This window comes from Astatotilapia calliptera, chromosome 18, assembly GCF_900246225.1.
Source record: "Astatotilapia calliptera chromosome 18, fAstCal1.2, whole genome shotgun sequence".
Lineage (NCBI taxonomy): Eukaryota > Metazoa > Chordata > Actinopteri > Cichliformes > Cichlidae > Astatotilapia > Astatotilapia calliptera.
In genome coordinates this window covers 17,633,630-17,644,908 of record NC_039319.1, presented here as the reverse complement: position 1 = coordinate 17,644,908, position 11,279 = coordinate 17,633,630, and positions in this window count along the sequence as shown.

Below are 11,279 nucleotides of genomic sequence, written 5' to 3'. Positions count from 1 at the left end.
TACACGCTTTCATGTTGTTTTACACCAAAACAAATCCTGACCCTTACGAATGTTGCTGTAGAAACCAAGATTCATTAGACCATGCAACATTTTTTTCAGTCTTCAATTGTCTAATTTTGGTGATTCCGTGTGAACTGTCCCCTCAGTATCCTGTCCTTAGCCAACAGGAATGGCACCTGGTGCGGTCTTCTGCTGCTGCAGCCCATCTGCTTCAAGGTTCCACCTGTTGTGTGATCAGATATTCTCTTCTTATATGAGCCACTTTTGACTTGGCCTCTGACATTAACAAGGAATTTCTTTCACAGAAAACTGCACCTGATTCTGGTGCTATTCTCTGTAAAGCCTAGAGATGGCTGTGTAGGAAAATCCCTAAAATACTCAAACTAGTTCATGCTACATGCTTTTAACATCTCTCTTCAGTTGTGACTCTTTTCTTAGTAGCGGCATCATACTCTTGACAGTTTACTGTCATGTCTTATGTCCTAGTTTCTGCAACTCAATTTTTCATTCAGTATTTCTGTTGTTGGTTTCTATACTGTCATTATTCTGTGTTATAATGACATCCACAACAACAGTATCATACAGTAACACAAGGTCAATGTTATTTCAGTAATGCAAGACGGCTATTACTTTACAGGCAAATGATTAAAAAAAACTACAACTTCAAAGTAAAACATATTAATCTGATTTTATTCATATCCACAAACCTCATATGGCAATGTTTGTTTTTTTTATCTTTCTCTACAGTGTGTCAGGTGGAATTGCCAGCCAACATCTATGACATTTGTGAAATAGCACAATGCTGAAAATAAATACAAGTAAACAGCCCAGAAAACAATATTTTAATTAAAGATAACAGACACGAGGTTGCAGTTAAAGATATCTTAGTTTTCCACACTGACATTTATGAAACACTGCGAGACAGATGTTAACATGAAAGTTCATATTAAAATGATAAACAGTATTAACAGTAACAGTAAACAAGCATTATCAGTGTGGATTGTACCAACAATTAGACATGAAACTATTCCTGAAACAATGTCATACTTTCATCCTTTCCCTTGAAAGTATGTGCTTCATTACATATACAGTATAATCCTAAATCACGCCGTTACATGCAGCGTGCAGTATTTGCAAACGGTGTCCCAGTGGAATATGTCTGTTCCTGCAAAGTGTTAATGAACTGGTCTGACCAAATTATTCCCTAGATGTAGGTATTTGCTGGAGCAGGTGAGTCTGCACAAGTGTGTCATTGCTGAAACCCAGAAACACAAAACAGTTACATTGTTTGAGAGAAAAAAATGCAATGGTACCATACCACTGTTCTTTTAAAGGTCATACATCTTAGATATTTGTTACTTTATTATTCTATATAGCTACAAACATTTTGAGGCATTGAAGGTCAATTCTCTGTGTGTGGCTTTAAAGGCCCTGCTTATCTCAAGCAATTAGGTCCCCTGAGGTATGTGCACATTTGTGAGTAAAGGTGATAGGGTCGTGCTGTAATGAAGGTACATGTCTGCGAGAACTTCAAAGATAAGTTGCTTAGTCTTCGGCATAATGGAGGTATATTTAACCTCAGTCACCTGGAAGAAATGGGGGTGTAGGGACTGGGGGGGACGACGACACAAAAACCCAATGAAATAAATTGTGAGGTTGAATTGCATTTATAAAAGCATCGCAAAGTTTAGCTAGTTGAGTTTGAATAACCTCAACAACGTGTTCTGATCTTTAAAAAAACGTCAGGGCTTTGTTATGCAAGTTTTTTTTTAAAGAAATGTGGGCAACTCAGCTGTGCCTTAATTGTTGTTGAATCTGTCAGAGCAACAGCAGAAATTATTCAAGGGTAACAAGACATGGAAATCAACACAATTATGTCAAACGAAGACAATCAAAACTTCTCTGACAAAGAGTTGGAACAAAAAAAGGCAAATGTTCTCCGCACATTAACTCTGTGCTCCTGCCTAGCAGAAGCAAGCGCTGCCGTTTCTTTTCATCCTGAGAAAATACACTCTACGTTTTACTTGTGAACATATATCCTTCATTATTATTGGTTAATTATAAGGTCTTAAAATTTATGGAAACATCACTGCAGACATTAATCAAAGCATATTCATCAAATCAGGTCTGGTGAGGGAACGAAGCGCGCTGGGCTAGTTCCTGCTAATTAGCATGGCAATTATTGTAAGCTGTCACAGCTCTTAAGCAACGGGGTGGACTGTGTGTGCTCCAGAGTGTAATCCCTCACAAATTACAAGATAATGGAGGCAAAGAGAGGCCACTGCTTCAAAAGGAACCAGGAGATAGAATCCCCAGCAGGGACATTTTAGGGACAGGCAGAGAGAGACAGCGAGTGAGGGAAAAGGTAGGGGGAAAAGAACAGCGTGTATTCCCTTCACATACAGCAGCATGAATAGCAGAAGCTTATTTGACTGCCTGGTAAAGTGATTGGCTCCAAAGGAAACAGAGCTCAAAGACTGTTCTTCTTTTAACTCACAATGTGTCATTTTGAATGTTAAACTGTTCTCTGAAACGTTTTTTAAGATAATGGCAATCAATAAGTGACTCTGGATTCTGTTGTGTTTTATGCAGTCAAGAATGCTTCAGCTAATAAGGAGAGATCAAAAGTCCCCTTTGTCTGAATGCAACACGGGGACTGCTCGACTGTGGTGCAGACTGGTACAAGCTTCTTCTAATGTGCATTTTTTGCGCTTTGCAAGCATCAACCTTGCGGGGCACCAGACAGTACTGTCCACTTTCCCCCTTTGTGTTATTTTTTTATCAAACCATTAGCAGGAGAAATCAGATAAAATGTAGATATCAAAGGAGTTCAACCTGAAAATACAGATCCTATGATAAGCCCATATGTTGATGGTGTATTATTTTTCCTCAAGAGCTCACAAACCTCACTTATGAAGACAACCACACTTATACATAAGTCTCATCTATATCGGAATACTCCATCAACTGGAATAAATCAACAGGTGAGGTAACATTAGATATCTAGGTATAAGTTTTTATACCAAGCTCTCAGTCCTGGTACGGTTGAATCATATTCCTTTATTAAAAATGGTAATAATAATAATGGATTGGATTTATATAGCGCTTTTCAAGGCACCCAAAGCGCTTTACAATGCCACTATTCATTCACTCTCACTCTCACATTCACACACTGGTGGAGGCAAGCTACGGTTGTAGCCACAGCTGCCCTGGGGCAGACTGACAGAAGCGAGGCTGCCATATCGCGCCATCGGCCCCTCTGGCCAACACCAGTAGGCGGTAGGGTAAAGTGTCTTGCCCAAGGACACAACGATCACGACAGAGAGCCCAGGGATCGAACCGTGTGTCATTAGTGGGTGGGTGAGAGTGAGTGAGTGAATGGTCTGTATGAGTGAGTGTGTTGGGCTGGGTCTGGGTCTTTCTGAGCTTTGGCCCCTGTGGGACATGGTCACTGCTCCCTGCTGAACACTCCTGCCCACTCCCTTGGTGGCCCGCTTCTCCTCTTGGGGCGTGGGGGTTCTGCCAGGTGCCAGGTGGTTCTGGTACCCGGCAGTGGTGCGAGTAAAGAACAGGGCTCCAAGTGGTTCTTGGGCACTTGGAGCCCTGTTCTTGACTCGCACCACTTGGAGCCCTGTTCTTGACTTGTACCAGGCAGCCTCTAGTGGGGTAAACTCTCACCTTTTGTCCTTGGGCACCCCATCTTAGGCTTCCCTCGTTCTCCTGCTTGGACGGATATGCAGATGTTGCTGAGATGTGTGGCTTTAGGTCTCTGGTACTCTTGGGGGCTGCCAATGGCGTGGGTTTCCTGATTCCTTCTCTGTCTGCCTCTGGCTCCTGGGGGGGCATTATTGCGACACTCCACCCTCATTATCAAGTACATTCGCGAGAAAGACACAGGCACTCTCACTTTCTTGGCTCTCTGTATCATATTCACACTCACACTACAAGAAGATTGTCGATTTATGTATCTGTGTATTTTGTAAATTTTGTGTTCCAGGTGCTGTATGTTTGATTTTTCTTAGAGGTGCAGCAGTTGGCGATACATTGTGCATTTCTATTCTTACTCTATCCTTTTATTATATTTTCCCCCATGCTCCCTGCTTGTGCTGCCTTAGACATTGTCATACCATACCACATATAATGTAATACCTGAAATAAAGAAAATAAAGTTCTTGCAAGCAGATGTCTCATCAATGTACAAGACTGCCAAAAATACACACAGCACTTTGCATCTGCAGCATTCCTGCTGTACTGTATGTAACAGTAGATTCAGCAATATTTAAGAGCGTATTAAGAGGTGATCTGTATATCAACGTGTACTGTATCTACATAAGGAGGAATTCTTAGTAACAAGTTGTGGAAATACACACAGGATCCCATCATCAGGATCAAGATCGGGTCAGGATCACAAAGCGTGGACCGCATGGAAATCAAGCCCAGACAGAGCATTTATCATAAATTATTGCAATCAATTAAAGGATGACTCATCAACCGAGTGCATGCATCGATTCTCAAAAAAAGTGAAGCTTCCAAATTGTCTCTTGATTGACTGAACCTCCGTGGATCCTTAGGTTCAGCTGTGTTTATTTTCACAAGGTTGTTATCAGTAGCACTGATAGGTGTCAAGACATTTATAATTGCTTTGATAAGACTTTGATATTCCAATTTAGATAGGATGCTATTTTGGGAGAGATGATAATAAATATTTACATCACAATAAGCAAAACTGATTTAAATACTAGTGAAAGCAGAAAGTCTTTCCACAGCATCTAAGAGGATATTAAAATAAACCACAAGAGCTGTTTGCATCGTGGTGGAAGGGAACCTTTTAAAAAAGGAAAGAATTTCTAAATCACACAAATAGCTCAAAATGTGATGGCAGTATAAACGCGCTCTTAAAGCATTGGATTTCCCCTTAATGTTTACTTACATACAATTCAGTTATATTTGCAGTGATGACTTACTTGACAAATTTTGACATGTGGATGGGGTAAAGAGATACATGGACTAAACAGCTTGGAGCTTTTGAAAATCAGATGAAAAATTAAACAAGTCCAAATACTGTCACGATGAGGCACACCCACGGCATTTCAATGAGCTTCTGTGGATCTAGAGCATAAGGTAAATGCCAGCACCCTTCATCTCACAGGCAGCTTTCCCAAACAGACTGTGAGACTGAGAAGCCATCCAACTATGAGTTCAGCTCTCTCATTAATGATCAGCATTTATTATGTAAACTCTGACAGTGCTGATGTGATGTGAAGCCTTAGACTACCAGGGGATATATCTGTTGTGCCCAAATGGCAATTAGCCCATACTAGCATATTGATGCAGCCCTGTCCAACAGTAGTTAACAGTTAAGAAAAATAAAGCTGAAAAATAAAAATAGCTGAAAAGCCATTGTGTGAAATCTAAATAAAAGCAGAATTTAGGGGTTTAAAAATCTCATAAAGCCATATTTTAGTCATGGTAGAACATAGAAAACATATCAAATGTTTACAATTTTAAGAAGCTCAATTTGAATTTGATGGCAGCAACAAAGTCTGAAGTTGGCAGAAGGGCAGCAAAAGGCTGGAAAAGTGAGTGCTGCTAAAGAGAAAAACACATGGAGGAACACTTTGTAACTAATTAGGTTAACTGGCAAAAGGTTATTAACACACTCTTTTTGTGTTATTAACACAAAAAGAGCATCTTAGAGAGCCAAAGTTTCTCAGAAGTAAAGCTGGGCAGACGTTCAGCATTCTGTAAAAAACTCCGTCTACAAAGTACGGAACAATTTCAAAATATGTTCCTCAAAGTAAAATTGTGATGACCTCAAATACATCTCATCTTCCACAGCACATACTATCATCAAAAGATTCTGGAAATATGGAGAAATCTTTGTGTGTAAGGGACAAAGCTGAAATGAGTATCCCCTCAGGCAGCACTGCATTAAGTACAGGCATGATTCTGTCATGGAAATCACTGCATGGGCTCAGGAAGCCTTCCAGAAATCACTGTCTGTGAACACAGTTCACTGTGTCATCCACAAATACAGGTTAACGGTCTATCATGTGTGATGGGTCCATGGTCCTAAGACACCACAGTCTTCTCTGGGCCAAATCTAATTTATAATGGACTGAACTGGAAAATAGAAAGCTTTTCTGTATCCATCTGTCACGGACTGCCGGGGCAGACAGTGTGGAGTGAGTAGAGGACCCAAGCGCAGACAGAGGTGAGGACACAAAACTGGACTTAAAAAAAGGCGAGCCTTTATTTAGGGCCGAAAACTCACGGAAAAAACAACAACAAAGTAACTGAGGGAAAACCTGAACATAGACTGGGAAACTATGACAAGGGGTATGGGAGATAACACAGACGACGCGACACTGAACACAGCAAGACTGAGGACTAAATACACACATGAGGTGATCAGGGGAAGTGGAGACACATGAGGGGGAACAGCTGATACACATGAACCTAATGACAGGACAGGGAGAGTGAAACTACATATACTGACATTGAATACAGACTTTCAAAGTAAAACAGGAAACATGGAGACTAGACATGACATGAACCAAACATAACCACACAGACATGACGCATGAACCAGGGAGACTAGTACAGGGGGAGATGACATAAACAACTAAGAAACAGGACTACACAGTAATCTAGAAATTAACTAGGTGAACTAAGCTAAGGCACAAATAAATACAAAAGATACATAAACTCAAACACTGGGTCGCTCGACCCAGGACCATGACATCCATCCATCCATGGTCGCGGAGGGACTGGAGCCTCTCCCAGCTACCAACCTGCGACAGGCTGGCGACCTGTCCATGCTGCACACGGCCTCTCGCCCTATGGGAACAAGTTGAAGTTCACTTTTTTTTTTTTGGGGGGGGGGGACATTGCCCCTGCATCCTCTGGACAAAAGAGGAGAGGGATCATCTGACTTTCACATAAAGGTATTAGAGCAACTTATCTAGATCACATCTTTTTCAGGGATAGCCTTACATATTTGACCAAGACAATGCTAAACTGCATACTGCATACTGGATCTATTATAACAGCGCTGGTTTGTAGTAGAAGAATCCAGGTGGTAACTTGGCCTGCCCACACTCCAGACCCTTTGTGTTTTTGTTCTGTTTTTATTTAGATTTTTCTCAATTTTTTTTTTATTATTGGGGTTGTGTGAGGCAGATTGCAATTTCTTTAAATGCTTTTTCAAACCCAAGTTGCAGTTGGCTGCTTGTCAGGAGCTCCTCAGAACTGAGCCAAGTGAAAACAAATCTGCACCCATAACCATCCACTATAATAGGTCTGTTTAGTGTTCACTGAACATGAGTTCTTTCAGGTAGAAAAATCAGCAAGGACAGGAATCAATTTATCTAGGAGATTTAAGATTGCAATTTAGCTATCAGTGTGACATTTAGGAAGACTTAGATCAAGTCTCAAGCTGCAAAACAGTAAATGAGGGCAGCAATTATAAAAACTTCACATATTTTAGATTTTTGAGCTCCACAGACAAAAAATGAATACATGTATGTCAATGCATTTTTCTGATTATTCCTTTGTAATCCACTTACAACAATGACCAATAGTGAAAAGGCCTTTTAACCTTTTTCTTGCCAATCATATTTCCCAAATATTGCTTGCGTTCGTGTGTGAAGCCATGCATTTTGCTTTAGTATGTTTAGTTTAAATATAAATATATTTCTACACATTAAAAACTAATCTGGAATAGACTTTTACAAAATGGCAGAAACAATTTTGCAAAATGATGACTCAGGGTGTAAATTTGCTGGGGCGATTGTGGCTCAAGAGTTGGGAGTTTGCCTTGTAATCGGAAGGTTGCCGGTTCGAGTCCCGACTTGCACAGTCTCAGTCGTTGTGTCCTTGGGCAAGACACTTCACCCATTGCCTACTGGTGGTGGTCAGAGTGCTCAGTGGCGCCAGTGTCTGGCAGCCTTGCCTCTGTCAGTGCACCCCAGGGTGGCTGTGGCTACAATGTAGCTTGCTGTCACCATATGAATGTGTGCGCCTTAGGGACTAGTAAAGCGCTATACAAATACAGGCCATTTACCTGTGCATGTTTTTGGTTAAATCTTGATGGTGATTACTGTGGATAGGCACACTGTTACAGTATTGTAGCATCTGTATTCCAGCCCAGCATCCAAACGCAAACACTTGAGCACTAGAGTAATGGAGAGCCACAGCAGGACACAGTATAATAGGCAACACTAGAGCCTCTGTGTACCCTCCATGACACTGCTTTCTTTTTGAGTGCCCTCCATATTTAGATGAGGTATTTCATTTGTATTTCCAAATCCAGCAGCAGTGCACCTGCTAAACAGATTGCTTTCCTGACACACTTTTGTTAAGAAGAAGAAGAATATTCATGTTAACCAGTTCTCAATATTTAATTGTTTCAGCGCTTCACCAACTATACTTTAGTCTATCTATCTATCTATCTATCTATCTATCTATCTATCTATCTATCTATCTATCTATCTATCTATCTATCTATCTATCTATCTATCTATCTATCTATCTATCTATCTATCTATCTGAAAAAAAGAATTTTCACAGGAGTCTAGGACTCTATGCAGTCTGGTCTCTAGTCTCTAACTGCAATAACTTCAACTAATATCCTGTACGTTTATACCTTTTGACCCAGGCTTCTTTAGAATGCATCTCCAGTTCATTGAGGTTTGGGGGATGCATTTATACACAGCTCTCTTAAGGTCCCGTTACAACATTTCAGTCTGGTTAAGGTCTGGATATTGACTGGGCCATTAGAACAACTTCATTCTTTTCTTTTTCAGCCAGATTGTAGATTTAATGGTGTGCTTGGGATCATTGACCTGTTGTTTGACATCATTTCAGGAAAGCTTTAGCTGTTTGACACATTTGAGTCTAGAATACATTACAGGATATTGTTTTATACAGGAAAACTGTTACTCAATAAGGCCGATCTACTAGTTGTTTTTCTCTTTCTCTGTGACCCAAGAATTAATGTGTAAGACTCACAAGCTGGTACCTGAAGGTCAAAAACACCACAGAGATGAGACCACTTCCTTACTCCCATCCTCCCTTTTTCTTTATCTCCTGGAAAAGGCTCGTTAAAGGCTAGGTGGTTCGTTTCAGAATTCACTGATGAAAGAACTCTGTATTCTATGTCTAGGAGTGTATTTTGCTGGGATGATCATAAATTATAGCTGAACTGATAAACTACACAAGGGATACTTGGCTCACAAGGCAGGAAGACGTTTCCTTATTTGGTCTGTACCGGTTTGAACTGGGAAAGCTGACACACGAACCTTTTTTCATCTATATAAACTGCTGTGTATCAAATAAACCTTTGAGTCGATTGGGAAGGCAACCTAAAGCAGTCTCTGTTTTCTTGTTCTCCCAAGCTGCTCCCGAGCTCGTACTAACACGCTGAATGGCATACCTGAGTGTTACTTTGAATAATTAGGAGTCTTATAAGGAAAGGACAAACTCTGCTTATCGCTCGCGCCACGGAGGAAACCCGGGAAGGCAATTTCCTTCATTGTGGTTTGTTTAAATGCAACTTTGAAGATGAAAGCTGTGCTGTCATTTTCCTTTTGGACAGAAGAGGCTTTTTTCTGTCAATCTGTACTATTGTGGACATTTAACAATTGGTTAAATGTTTGCTAATTGGGGCCCTGTAGAGTCTGGGATGTACCACTTTGATGTTTTTGCTGTTACATTGAGTATTGCACAGTCTGACCTTAGGGAAATGTTGCTGAGACAACCAATCCTTAGCAGACTGTGGCATTGTGTTAATTAGGTTATAAGGAACAACAATTTGAGTAGTTACAGTCCAAGACTTTGTTCAATTCATATGTAAATGTCCAACTAAAAGCAATTCAGCTGTTCATACTTTAGACCTGTCATTACATAGACTGTATGCTCAACTCACAGTACAATATGAGAGGGTAGCCTCTTATGTAATCCCTAACCTACCCTTGCTGCCGGTGTGCTTTTTGTTATTATCTTTCCACATTTCCACTCAGTCCCTGTTTCTTCAAACTCACAAATGCATTGTCATGTTTGACCAATTTTGAAACATTTCTCACATGATAGCGCACTCATCTTCTTTTAACAATGCTAAATGGACTGTGTGAAAATGTGTACTTGCATTACTCTGCTACTCAGTGTTGCATCTCCAACGCGGCTAACTGAGAGATGACGGTGGCTCCAAAATAACAGTTATTCAGACTAAATTCTTTCAGTCACTTCTACTGTTCTTTAATGTTTCTCATTTTTCCTGGATCACAGTTGAGGAGCTGGCAAGATAATATGTAAATGAGCCTTATCATTTTTTTTTTTATTGAATCCTCAACAAAAATTGTAAGACTTCTTCTTTTAGAATCAAACCTCAGACGTTGAGGTTTCAAGGAAACCAGACAGAGAGAGAGAGAGAGAGAGAGACTCCATGATTAGGAAAAAACAATATAAGAAGCATTTTGACAGCAAAGGACGGAAGTAAACAAGCGAAACAAGAAAAAAAGTTTTTTTTATAGCTTAAAGGAAATGTTCTTTTGCTCACTCACGATGCGTTTGGGATGAGGTAATTGTCTGGACAGTTAGCTGGTGTCAAACCCTCAGCATGCTACTATGTGTATGCATCATCCCATAGCTAATTAAATTACTATAACAGCATAGCCTAAATGGGCTTCCTGCGAGCTGCGCGCACACCCACATGCTTTTCACCTTGTGTGAGCCGTGGCGAGGGGAATGTGCGTCTGTGAATCAGATACGAGACTTTTATGAATTTATTTCAGCGAAGAAAATGCGAGGGACGGCTATTAAGTGCTTCCTGTGTTGATTCACATCCTGAATATGTTTTAAAGGGGGGGAAAGTCAGTAAGGCACAGACTAATGCATTCAGAGGTGAGACATCTCAATTTACTGTAAAAAGACAGAAACTACCTTTCCATAAACACCACCGGATAGGATGCTGTTGAAATATAAGCTCGCTTGCTTTCCCTCAATTATTTATTAAAGGCATATCGCACCTAAGTTTAAAACCAAACTAAAGATTTGTGCCAGTAACGTCACAGACTTTGGTCACTTCTAAAATTGCAGTTTAATGGTTGTGTGGAGAAAAATTCTCATTTCAACGAAGTGCTTCATGCCAGACAAACGCTGACAGACGTGCGTAATTCATCAGGTGCCCGGGTCGTGTTGTGCGTTGCGCTCTCTCGTGGATATCCGTGGACATAATGCTCAGTTCCATCAGTAAACCGGAGCTTTCGGAACATGGGGTG